Source organism: Bison bison, unplaced genomic scaffold, assembly GCF_000754665.1.
Source record: "Bison bison bison isolate TAMUID 2011002044 unplaced genomic scaffold, Bison_UMD1.0 scf7180017864490, whole genome shotgun sequence".
Classification (NCBI taxonomy): domain Eukaryota; kingdom Metazoa; phylum Chordata; class Mammalia; order Artiodactyla; family Bovidae; genus Bison; species Bison bison.
The window spans coordinates 7,680,374-7,692,601 of record NW_011495049.1 but is presented as its reverse complement, the minus strand read 5'-3'; positions in this window follow the sequence as shown (position 1 = coordinate 7,692,601).

Genomic DNA, 12,228 nt, shown 5'->3' with positions numbered 1-12,228 from the left:
AAGTAATAAGATATAAATCAGAATTAGTACCATAGGATAAGTGTATTTCAGTGCATCACTCTATATGAGCAGTCTGCTTTTCAATAGAGAGAAAACTCAAGCCTGCAGATTTTTAGTTACAGATGTTTTTGACTATGTAGAATTTCTTTTGAAAATACAATGTCAAATAATTTATTTAAAAATTTTTTCAAAAATAATGTTTATTTTTAAAAACACAACGTCTCTGGAAATTCCCTCATGGTCCAGTGGTTAGGACTCTGGACTTTTTACTGCTGAGGGCCCACAATTAATCCCTGATCAGGAGCTAAGATCCTGCAAGCTACACAGCATGGACAGAAAAAAAAGAAAACCAACAACATCTCAATTAAAAAAACGACCAACTACTGGAAAAAGATGGTGTTTTTCCTGTGTCTCTCACATGTCTGTGGAAATATATTTTGTTAAATTGTTACTTTTTAGTTTGTCTTTTAGATTAAAAAGATTAATAATATGAGCCAATTGTTTAGAATTAAGTATTTTAAATTACGAGATTTAGTTTTTTCCTCCATCAATATATGTAACTATTTGTTTTGACAGTAAATATAGAGGATTTGACAGTGAATATGGAGAAGGAAATGGCAACCCACTCCAGTACTCTTGCCTGGAGGATCCCATGGATGGAGGAGCCTGGTGGGCTACAGTCCATGGGATCACAAAGAGTCAGACACGACTGAGCGACTTCCCTTTATAGAGGATTGAGTAAATAATACTCCCCAGTTCATGGCATAGTATCATCTTTGGTTCATGTCAGGGCTGTCTATTGTTTAATTCACAATCATTTATTCTTTCACTCATTCATGGGTGCCTGTCTACTTGCATTCCCCATTTCTGCAACTTCCAGCCCAAAGGAAACCATCTATCTTAGATAAATTCAGGTCTATCTATCTTACTGTATGTATAAATATGTCTCTCTAGAAGACTCTGATGCTGGGAGGAATTGGGAGCAGGAGGAGAAGGGGACGACAGAGGATGAGATGGCTGGATGGAATCACTGACTCGATGGACGTGAGTCTCAGTGAATTCCGGGAGTTGGTGATGGACAGGGAGGCCTGGTGTGCTACCATTCATGGGGTCGCAAAGAGTCAGACACAACTGAGCGACTGAACTGAACTGAACTGATAGATGTATATGTAGATATACACACACAAGGACAAATATAACCTAATTCAGTGATTTGTAAAAAGTAAATAAGTTTAACGTGTTGAAACCATTTAGAAATCTCCGAGTATGTTATTTACTTTTAACTCATTGACTTTTTAAACCCAATAAGTAATTAAAAGATAAACTTCATTTTCCATTAAGCACCGAATTTAGTTATTGTTTGCAATTGGTTGTTGCATTGCGTAAGGCCTCAAATGTAGTAGGGATTCAATAAATGTGTTTATTCTATTTGATGCCACAGTTACCAGTTGTAAATTGGCTTGGTCATTTGCAAAAGTTAATCCATTCTTGCTGCTGCTGCTGCTAAGTCGCTTCAGTCGTGTCCGACTCTGTGTGACCCCACAGACGGCAGCCCACCAGGCTCCCCCGTCCCTGGGATTCTCCAGGCAAGAACACTGGAGTGGGTTGCCATTTCCTTCTCCAATGCATGAAAGTGAAAAGTGAAAGTGAAGTCGCTCAGTCATGCCCGACTCTTAGCGACCCCATGGACTGCAGCCTACCAGGCTCCTCCATCCATGGGATTTTCCAGGCAAGAGTACTGGAGTGGGGTGCCATTGTGGGGCCCTTAATATTTCAATATGACTTGGACATCAGACAAGCAATCTGAAATTTGTTACAAAAGCAGTAAAAGATGTAGTGTTAGTTTACAATCTAGTAAGTGACAATATTCCCCTCAATATTAGTGCTTTTGATTCACACTGTTGTGTGTGGTAAGTACATCAGGTTTATCTTTGTTTTAATAAAGGAGAGGTTGAAGACATTAAGTAACTTGTATAGGTGACTTTGTTACAAAGTCACCCTCAGAACAAGGACTGGAATCCTTTGACTTCTAGGCCAATGTTCTTAATAGTGGTGGTGGTATTCAGTCGCTAAGTCATGTCTGACTCTTTGTGACCCCGTGGACTGCAGCATGCCACACTCCTCTGTCCTTTACTGTCTCCTGGAGTTTGCTCAAATTCGTGTCCACTGAGTTGATTCCATCCAACCGTCTCATCTTCTGTTGCCCCCTTCTCCTCTTGCCCTCAGTCTTTCCCCGATCAGGGTCTTTTCCAATGAGTCAGCTCTTCACACCAGGTGGCCAAAATATTGGAGCTTCAGCATCCGTCCTTCCAATGAATATTTAGGGTTGATTGACTGGTTTGATCTCCTTGCAGTCCAGTGGACTCTCAAGGGTCTTCCCCAGCACCACAGTTAGAAAGCACCAATTCTTTGGTGCTCAACTTTCTTTGTGTGTATCTTCTTAATTGTATATCCATGTTTTCTAACACTTTCAGAAAGAACTGAAGGAGGTAACATCATATTAAATGAGGCCCCATTAGAGTAGTTCCAGTATTTATGGTTCTAGGTAGTGGAGTAACAAGAAATGTTTTATTTTTTTTAAATTGCTACTCCTTTTGGCAAAATTTAGAAAATCATTGCTCTGTATCATTGCTGCTGCTTTTCTTTTGGGATGCAGACTCTAGGCCAAACTAGTCCATGTTTACTCCACAAAAGAATGAGAAAAAAGTGGGTATCATCGCACAGACATTTTAACAGTGTTAGTGTTTCTGATCCATGAGCATGGAATGTCTTTCCATTTATTCTGTTTTCAATTTTTTTTTCATCACTATCTTTCAGTTTATAGATCTTTTACTTTGTTAAATTTATTCCTAAATATTTTATTCTTTTGATGCTATTAGAAATGAGATGTAAAAATGTTGCTGTTCATTATTAGTAGACAGAAGTGATTTTTGTATATTGATTTGGTATCCTGCAGCTTTACTGAATTGAATGAGTAAATGTTGAATACATAATGAGTTATCAAGAGTCAATTAATTTACATTCACTGTTCTCTGAGAAGAGTCTCAAAATATATACATTTGGCGAATATTTCCATTAAGAATGATTTTGTCTTGGTGTATACTATTAGTTGGAGTTACACAGCCATGATTTAAGGGATGTTGTACCAGATTTTATGGAGAAGGCGATGGCACCCCACTCCAGTACTCTTGCCTGGAAAATCCCATGGACTGAGGAGCCTGGTAGGCTGCAGTCCATGGTGTCGCTAAGAGTAGGACACGACTGAGCGACTTCACTTTCACTTTTCACTTTCATGCATTGGAGAAGGAAATGGCAACCCACTCCAGTGTTCTTGCCTGGAGAATCCCAGGGACGGGGGAGCTTGGTGGGCTGCCGCCTATGGGGTTGCACAGAGTTGGACACAACTGAAGTGACTTGGCAGCAGTAGCAGTACCAGATTTTGCATGTGATTTCTTTAATACCCACAGCAGTGTTGTGAAGATAGTAGTATGTCCCCCCTTTATAGATGATGAAACAGACAGTTGTCACCTGCTCATAGCTAGTTAGTAGTGAGATTTGAGCCTAAGTCTTTCTGTGGCTAAAGTCAGCAAGACTCTGCTGATTCCCCAATTAATTTCACTCTGTTTTGCTGCTTGCTAAATGAATGCTTAAGTTGTCTGGAAAATGCGCTTCTGATGAACACATACCCTTCCCAATGATGCTGGATAAATGAGGTGTTACTATAATAGGGGCTAATTGAGTGGCTCAGAGAGTAAGTGCAGAAGACATTAAAGAAGGAAAAGGTGTGTGCTGATGTCATGAGGGAGACTTCTTGGAATATCTGTGGAACTTCATTCAGTTAGTGCTGCGCAAGTGTTTAGAATACTGGACCCTGTAGGACATACGGGGAACGAGTAAGTACTGTCAAGGAAAGGAGAGGTATTTCAGTTTGGACAAAGTGCTTAGAGGTGCTCTCTGTATCTTGAAAGAAATACGGACTAGTGTGACTGGAAGAGAGGATTTAGAATTACAAAAAAAAAAAGGATATTATTGACAGAGTGGATGAAGGTAATTGGGGGCAGTATATAGTCTATAAAGAAGTTAATTCTTTTCTGTGGTGGCCAAGAACAGTGGCACTGTGGCATGAAGTAGGACTTCGGGAAGTTGAATTCGGTAGCAGTGTGCAGTTTTTATGTAAGACTAGCGCGGCATTGGTGGTGCAGTGAGTAGGTGTGGCATTTCTGGCCCTGGGCTTGAATCCCACCTCTTCTGCTTGCTGGGTTATGAGCTTGGAATGTTACTTCACTTCTTTCCTTCAGTTTCTCGTCTGTGAAATGGAAATTGAACAGTAGTAGCTTTTGTTGAATTCTGGAGTCTGACTCAGTGGGTCCAAGGTGTGGACGGGAATACCCCTTCCCCAAGTTAGGTCCTCTGATTCTAGAGAACTTTGTGTTTGCTTCACGTTTCCTTTCTTGACCTCAGGTGAAAAAAATTGAATCGAACTCTTCAGATAACGGCACACTGTCAGCTTTGGCAAGAATGCCCCTCCTCTCTTGTTTTATTTTATTTGGAACAACTCTCATATAGTCCCAATTTTGATTCTCATTGTTTCCCTCCAAAGACATCCATGCTAATGTTTTTGACTATGTTCAGTCAGTTCAGTCCAGTCACTCAGTCGTGTCCAACTCTGCAGCACCGTGGACTGCAGCATGCCAGGCTTCCCTGTCCATCACCAACTCCCAGAGCTTGCTCAAGCTCATGTCCATCAACTCGGTGATGCCATCCAGCCATCTCATCCTCTGTTGGCCCCTTCTTCTCCTGCTTTCAATCTTTCCCGGCATCAGGGTCTTTTCCATTGAGTATTGGAGCTACAGCTTCAGCATCAGTCCTTCCAACGAATATTCAGGACTGATTTCCCTCAGGATTGACTAGTTTGATTTCCTTGCAGTCCAAGTGACGCTCAAGAGTCTTTTCCAACATCACAGTTCAAAAGCATCAGTTCTTTAGCACTTGGCTTATGGTCCAACTCTCACATCCATACATGACTACTGGAAAAACCATAGCTTAGACTGGATAGACTTTTGTCGGCAAAGTAATCTGTCTGCTTTTTAATATGCTGTCTAGGGTGGTCATAGCTTTTCTTCCAAAGAGCAAGCGTCTTTTAATTTCATGGCTGTAGTCGCCATCTGCAGTGATTTTCAGTTCAGTTCAGTCGCTCAGTCGTGTCTGACTCTTTGCGACCCCATGAACCGCAGCACGCTAGGCCTCCCTGTCCATCACCAATTCCCGGAGTTTACCCAAACTCATGTCCATTGAGTTGGTGATGCCATCCAACCATCTCATCCTCTATCGTCCCCATCTCCTCCTGCCCTCAATCTTTCCCAACATCAGGGTCTTTCAAATGAGTCAGCTCTTCGCATCAGGTGGCCAAAATATTGGAGTTTCAGCTTCAACATCAGTCCTTCCAATGAACACCCAGGACTGGTCTCCTTTAGGATGGACTCCTTGGATCTCCTTGCAGTCCAAAGGACTCTCAAGAGTCTTCCCCAATACCACAATTCAAAAGCATCAATTATTCAGTGCTGAGCTTTCTTTATAGTCCAACTCTCACATCTGTACATGACTACTGGAAAAACCATAGCCTTGACTAGACGGACCTTTGTTGGCAAAGTAATGTCTCTGCTTTTTAATACGCTATCTACGTTGGTCATAACTTTCCTTCCAAGGAGTAAGCGTCTTTTAATTTCATGGCTGCAATCACCATCTGCAGTGATTTTGGAGCCCCCAAAAATAAAGTCTGACACTGTTTCCACTGTTTCCCCATCTCTTTGCCATGAAGTGGTGGGACCAGATGCCATGATCTTAGTTTTCTGAATGTTGAGCTTTAAGCCAACTTTTTCACTCCTCTTTCACTTCATCGAGAGGTTCTTTAGTTCTTCAACACTTTATGCCATAAGGGTGGTGTCATTTGCATATCTGAGGTTATTGATATTTCTCCCAGCAATCTTGATTCCAGCTTGTGCTTCTTCCAGCCCAGCGTTTCTCATGATGTACTCTGCATAGAAGTTAAATAAGCAAGGTAACAATATACAGCCTTGACGTATACATTTTCCTATTTGGAACCAGTCTGTTGTTTCATGTCCAGTTCTAACTGTTACTTCTTGACCTGCATACAGATTTCTCAGGAGACAGGTAAGGTGGTTTGGTATTCCCATCTCTTTAAGAATTTTCCACAGTTTGTTGTGATCCACACAGTCAAAGGCTTTGGTGTAGTCAATAAAGCAGAATTAGATGTTTTTCTGGAATTTTCTTGCTTTTTCTGTGATCCAACGGATGTTGGCAATTTGATCTCTGGTTCCTCTGCCTTTTCTAAATCCAACTTGAACATCTGGAGGTTCTTGGTTCATATCCTGGTGAAGCCTTACTTGGAGCATTTTGATCATTACTCTGCTAGCGTGTGAGTTGAGTGCAGTTGTGCAGTAGTTTGAACATTCTTTGGCATTGCCTTTCTTTGGGAAAGGAATTAAAACTGACCTTTTCTAGTCCTGTGGCCACTGCTGAGTTTTCCAAATTTGCTGGCATATTGAATGCAGCACTTTACAGCATCATCTTTTAGGATTTGAAATAGCTCAACTGGAATTCCATCACCTCCACTAGCTTTGTTCGTAGTGATGCTTCCTAAGGCCCACTTGACTTCACATTCCAGGATGTCTGGCTCTAGGTGAGTGATCACACCATTGTAGTTATCTGGATCATGAATATGTTTTTTGTACAGTTCTTCTGTGTATTCTTGCCACCTCTTCTTAATATCTTCTGTTCTGTTAGGTCCATACCATTTCTGTCCTTTATTGTGCCCATCTTTGCATGAAATGTTCCCTTGGTATCTCTAATTTTCTTGAAGAGATCTCTAGTCTTTCCCAATCTGTTGTTTTCCTCTATTTCTTTGCATTGATCACTAAGGAAGGCTTTCTTATCTCTCCTTGCTATTCTTTGGAACGCTACATTCAGATGGGTATCTTTCCTTTTCTCCTTTGCCTTTCACTTCTCTTCTTTCCTCAGCTATTTGTAAGGCCTCCTCAGAAAACCATTTTGCCTGTTTGTATTTCTTTTTCTTGGGGATAGTCTCGATCACTGCCTCCTGTACATGTCATGAACCTCCATCCATAGTTCTTCAGGCACTCTGTCTATCACATCTAATCCTTTGAATCTATTTGTCACTTCCACTGTATAATTTTAAGGGCTCTGATTTAGGTCATGCCTGAATGGTCTAGTGGTTCTCTCTACTTTCTTCAAGTCTGAATTTGGCAATAAGGAGTTCATGATCTGAGCCACAGTCAGCTCCCAGTCTTGTTTTTGCTGACTATATAGAGCTTCTCCATCTTCGGCTGCAAAGTATACAATGAATCTGACTTTGGTATTGACCATCTGGTGATGTCCACTTGTAGAATCATCTGTTGTGTTGTTGGAAAAGGGTGTTTGTTATGACTAGTTCTCTTGGCAAAACTCTTGTTAGCCTTTGCCCTGCTTCATTTTGTACTCCAAGGCCAAACTTACCTGTTACTCTAGGTATCTCTTGACTTCCTACTTTTACTTTCCAGTCCCCTATGATGAAAAGGACAGCTTTTTTTTTTGGTGTTAGTTCTAAACGGTCTTGTAGGTCATCATAGAACCGTTCAACTTCAGCTTCTTTGGCATTAGTGATTAGGGCATAGACTTGGATTACTGTGATATTGAATGGGTGCCTTGGACATGAACAGAGATCATTCTGTCATTTTTGAGATTGAACCCAAGTACTGATTTCAGACTCATCATTTCAGAGAAAAGATGACTTTTCTCTCATCCTCTCCTGCAAGAACTCCAAAATTGCAGCTTGCTGCTGAACAACCATTGACTGGAGAGTATTTGATCCCACCAAGAAAAGTTACCCCATGGGCAAAGGAGAAGCCCCAACAAGATGGTTGGAGGGGTGAAATCGTATTTAGAATCAAACCCCATACCAGCCAGAGACACTCGGATGGCTGAAAAAAACCCTTATGTGCATGAGGACCCAGAGATCTCACAGAGACTGAGCCAGACCTGCTTTTGAGTGTTTTGAATATGTGTGTATCTTTAAAAAATATACTGGTGTTTTATGCACATGTACGTTTTTCATTTATATAAATGGTACTCTGCTACAGTGGTGGTAGTTTTAGATCTTTTCACTCAACACTCTAATCATAGCTTTTATGCAACTCTGATTTCCATTTTCATACATGTCTTTTTTTAAAATTTGATTTTTAATGTATTTAAACACATTTTGAGCATACCTTCTTTGCACAATTTTTAAAATAATTAAAGTGGAATACTTTTTTTTTTTTTTTTACTTTTTATGCTATATTGGAGTATAGTTGATTAACACTGTTGTGTTAGTTTCGGGTATACAGCAGAGTGACTCAGTTATACATTTATCTATTCCTTTTCAAATCCTTTTCACATTTTGGTTGTTGCATAATATTGAGCAGAGGTCCTTGTCAGTTGCCCATTTTAGATATAGCAGTGTGTAATGTACATGTCAGTCCCAAACTCCCTAACTGTCTTCCCCTCTCTCCTTCCCCCAACCATAAGTTCAGATTTTCAGTCTGTGAATCTGTTTCTGTCTTGTAAATAAGTTCATTTAATCATTTTTTTTAGACTCTACATTAAGCTATATCATACCATATTTCTCTTTCTGTGTCTGACTTCATCCATGTCTTCCTAAGGGCTTCTGGGAGAGCTGTGATGTTCCAGGGCAAGGTCTCTGGATCTTGGAGTGTACACACTCTTCATCTCACTAGGTACTGCCCGCTAGCTTTCCAGAACGGCTTCCCTCTGCAGTCTAGCCCACAGTGCACGAGGGCTCCCTCTCCCTCCACTCCCGCTGACACTTGGTGTTCTCTCACATTATATTTTTGTGGGTCTGATATTTGTAAAGTGGTATGCTGCTGCTGCTGCTAAGTCACTTCAGTCGTGTCCGACTCTGTGCGACCCCGTAGACGGCAGCCCACCAGGCTCCCCCGTCCCTGGGATTCTCCAGGCAAGAACACTGGAGTGGGTTGCCAGTTCCTTCTCCAGTAAAGTGGTATAGCATTACTTAAATTTTCCTTTCTCTGATATTAGTGAGGTTGGTTATCTTTTCATGTACTGTTCTTGCTGTTTCTTCTGCCTAGAAAACTCTTGCTTGCTTGCTTGGCTCACCTACTTCATTCAGATCTCTGCTTAAATATCAAACCCTTGACCATCTTATCAAAAAGAGTACACTCCATCACCCTGTGTCTTTGTTATGTTTTATCTTTCTTCCTAGTGTTTATCACAAGGCATAGTATGTTAACTTTATTATTCATTTATTTGTTTATTTCTCCTGCTCAAGTGCCTTGAAGGCAGGTGTGTTTATCTGTGCTGTACACACCTATAACCCTAGCACTTAAAAAAGTAGGTACTCATAAATATGTGCTGAATGAATAAATGTCAATTTGCTATTTATATGATTTGCCCATTTCCTCTACTCAGCAAGGATTCCTTGAATATTCTAGACATTAGTACTTGCTGACTTTAGACACTGTAATATAATCCATCCCACTGTTTGCTTGTTGTCTGGGTTGGGAGAATTCTCCAGAAGTTAAGAAAAATATTTGGAAATATTTTTAGATCTTATGATTCTTAAGTCTGATCTAGAAGGATTAAATAGCTGACTTATTTTGTTTCTATGACCAACCATCCCATCAAGTAGTAGTCTTAATATTTTTTGTGGTGTCCATCCAGACTAGTAGCTCACAGATTTTAGGTCTTCTACAATTGTGACTATTTTCTAAAAATGGTATTAAGCTGAGTGGTTGATAAATATACTAGAGAATGTGGAACTGAACCTGTCTGTGTATCTGGGCTACTTTTTCCCACTTAGTTTTGTTTTAAAACCACTGTTCTACCCAATATTTTGTTTTGCGATGATTAGGTTAATTAGCAGGCATGCCTGTGACTGTGAAAACAATATAGCAAAAAGAAAACCCCTGGTTACAGATGTTATTTGTGTGTGTTTTACACAGATCTAGTTTTACTTTTGCATGAAATAATCAAGCAGCATGTATAACAAATAGTTCAACAGTGAAATGCATTTAAAAAAAAAACGAGTGTAGAGATTGAAGTTTTTCCTGTGGTTAAACATCTACTGGAGTGAACTATGGTTATAGCCAAATTGTGAATTCGAAGAGTGCATTACTGATGGCATTGTAAAGTAGAGCAAAAATTTTGTTCAGAAGCTTAGCAACAGAGGAGAGGGGGAGATGCCTTGATATTTATCTAGTTAGCTTTCTTGCTTTTTTTCTAGACGATGATAAACACTAGTGATGTCTTTGAAATCCTGAGGCATATTTTTGTGTTCTTTTTGTTGAAATTTTATGCAAACATCTGAACAGTAGCTAACAGTTGAGCTTGTAAAGCTTAGCATGTATGCTTTTATAGCACTTGAAGCTTACTGTTCTCAATGATTCTGACAGCAGTAGTGTGCCTTCTTCAGAAGTTGTAACAAAGGCCATGCCATCATTTGGATGGGTTGTGATACTGCTGCTGCTGCCAAGTCACTTCAGTCGTGTCTGACTCTGTGCAACCCCAGAAATAGCAGCCCACCAGGCTCCCCCGTCCCTGGGATTCTCCAGGCAAGCACACTGGAGTGGGTTGCCATTTCCTTCTCCAATGCATGAAAGTGAAAAGTGAAAGTGAAGTCACTAAGTAGTGTCCGACTCTTTGTGACCCCGTGGACTGCAGCCCACCAGGCTCCTCGGTCCATGGCGTTTTCTAGGCAAGAGTACTGGAGTGGGGTGCCATTGCCTTCTCCGGGTTGTGATACAGGTTTCAAATAATCAACATGAGACTAAGGGAAGACCATTTGAAGTGATTGCTCTGATATATTTTCCACCAACACATGGTTGTGGTGATACAAGGTGGAGATGGGTTGATAGTGCTTCAAGGAGGGCTCTTAGTTTAGGAAAACTCTTTAGCTAAGAACATGCCATGCGACCAGAGATTGTGAAACAGGTGCAGCCTAGATGAACTCTGAGCCCAGAAATACAATCTGGCTGTATTAATCATATTTTTTATTTTCTGTGTTTTATGATTCCTTGATATCTTGGAACCTTGCTGACTGGGGTCAGATTGCCCCTCCCAGCACTAGCTGATTCCTAGAGATAGCTAGAATTCCTCAAGATAGCAGTCCTCTGGGAGTGTGCCTTGCATTTACAAACCCACCAACCGAGAGCCCTTACTCACCACCTTTATTGAGCTCTTTCAGGCTAACCTGCCATGCCTTGGCCCTAATAGCACCCAAGGGCCAGGTTGCAGCCAAGCAGTAGTAGCCCCTGTGGCCTAGAAGCTGCTGAAATGATTCAGACTTGCCAATCCTGAGAGATTTACCCTGCCCTACCTCGACTTTCCTGGGAAAACCACAGTAAAGGCTTGTGGCCATGTCTTCCCCTTGTTCCTTCTGCCTCCTGCCCCATCTGGTGTTTCCCCTGTAGCCCTGTGTGGTGCAGTCTGCCCGCCTGCCCACTTGCCCTCTTGAGGAACTGAGAGTAATAAACTCTTCTTTGAAAGGCAGTTGTATCCATTCCCATCATCTTATGAAACCTGATGAAAACCAGTCCTGCGTACCTTTTAGAACACGGGCCCAGCTCTCTTCTGGAGTCCCCTTAGAAGCTCTGGTCGAGCCTCAGTTCAATTTCATGATCAGGATGAGTAGAAAGATCCTGGGTGCCCGTGGTGTCCCCTCTGTTAGTGCGAGGAGTCTGTTCTTCACCTTTCCTCTCCGTCTCCCTTCATCGTGGACATGGAGAAGACCACGGAGGGCATGTCTTTTGAGAAGTAATGAGCTCGGTTGGATGAGGGTGGTAATCTGTCCTTTGGGATGGGCCTTAGCTTTTCTTGGGGGAGTTGGGGGATGTAATGGGCGAGAGAGGAGGAGCCTGGTGGCTGTAAGTCCTGGAGAAGGGAGCTGGGTAACCCCAGAGGGCAGCCACCAGCAGCTCTCACCGCTGCAGAAGGCATAGGGCCAGATCTTCCAGACTGCTGCTGCTCCAGACCTGAAGGCAGTCCGTGGGCTTCTGTAGCAGGAAGTTATCATCATACTCTGTTTGGAAACCTGTGGTGACCTCATCTGGGTCCTAATTGATAAACATGGATGCTTCAGTGGAAACTCTGTAGGAGTAAACATAACAAATGTTTACTGAAGAAAAGATGAATTAC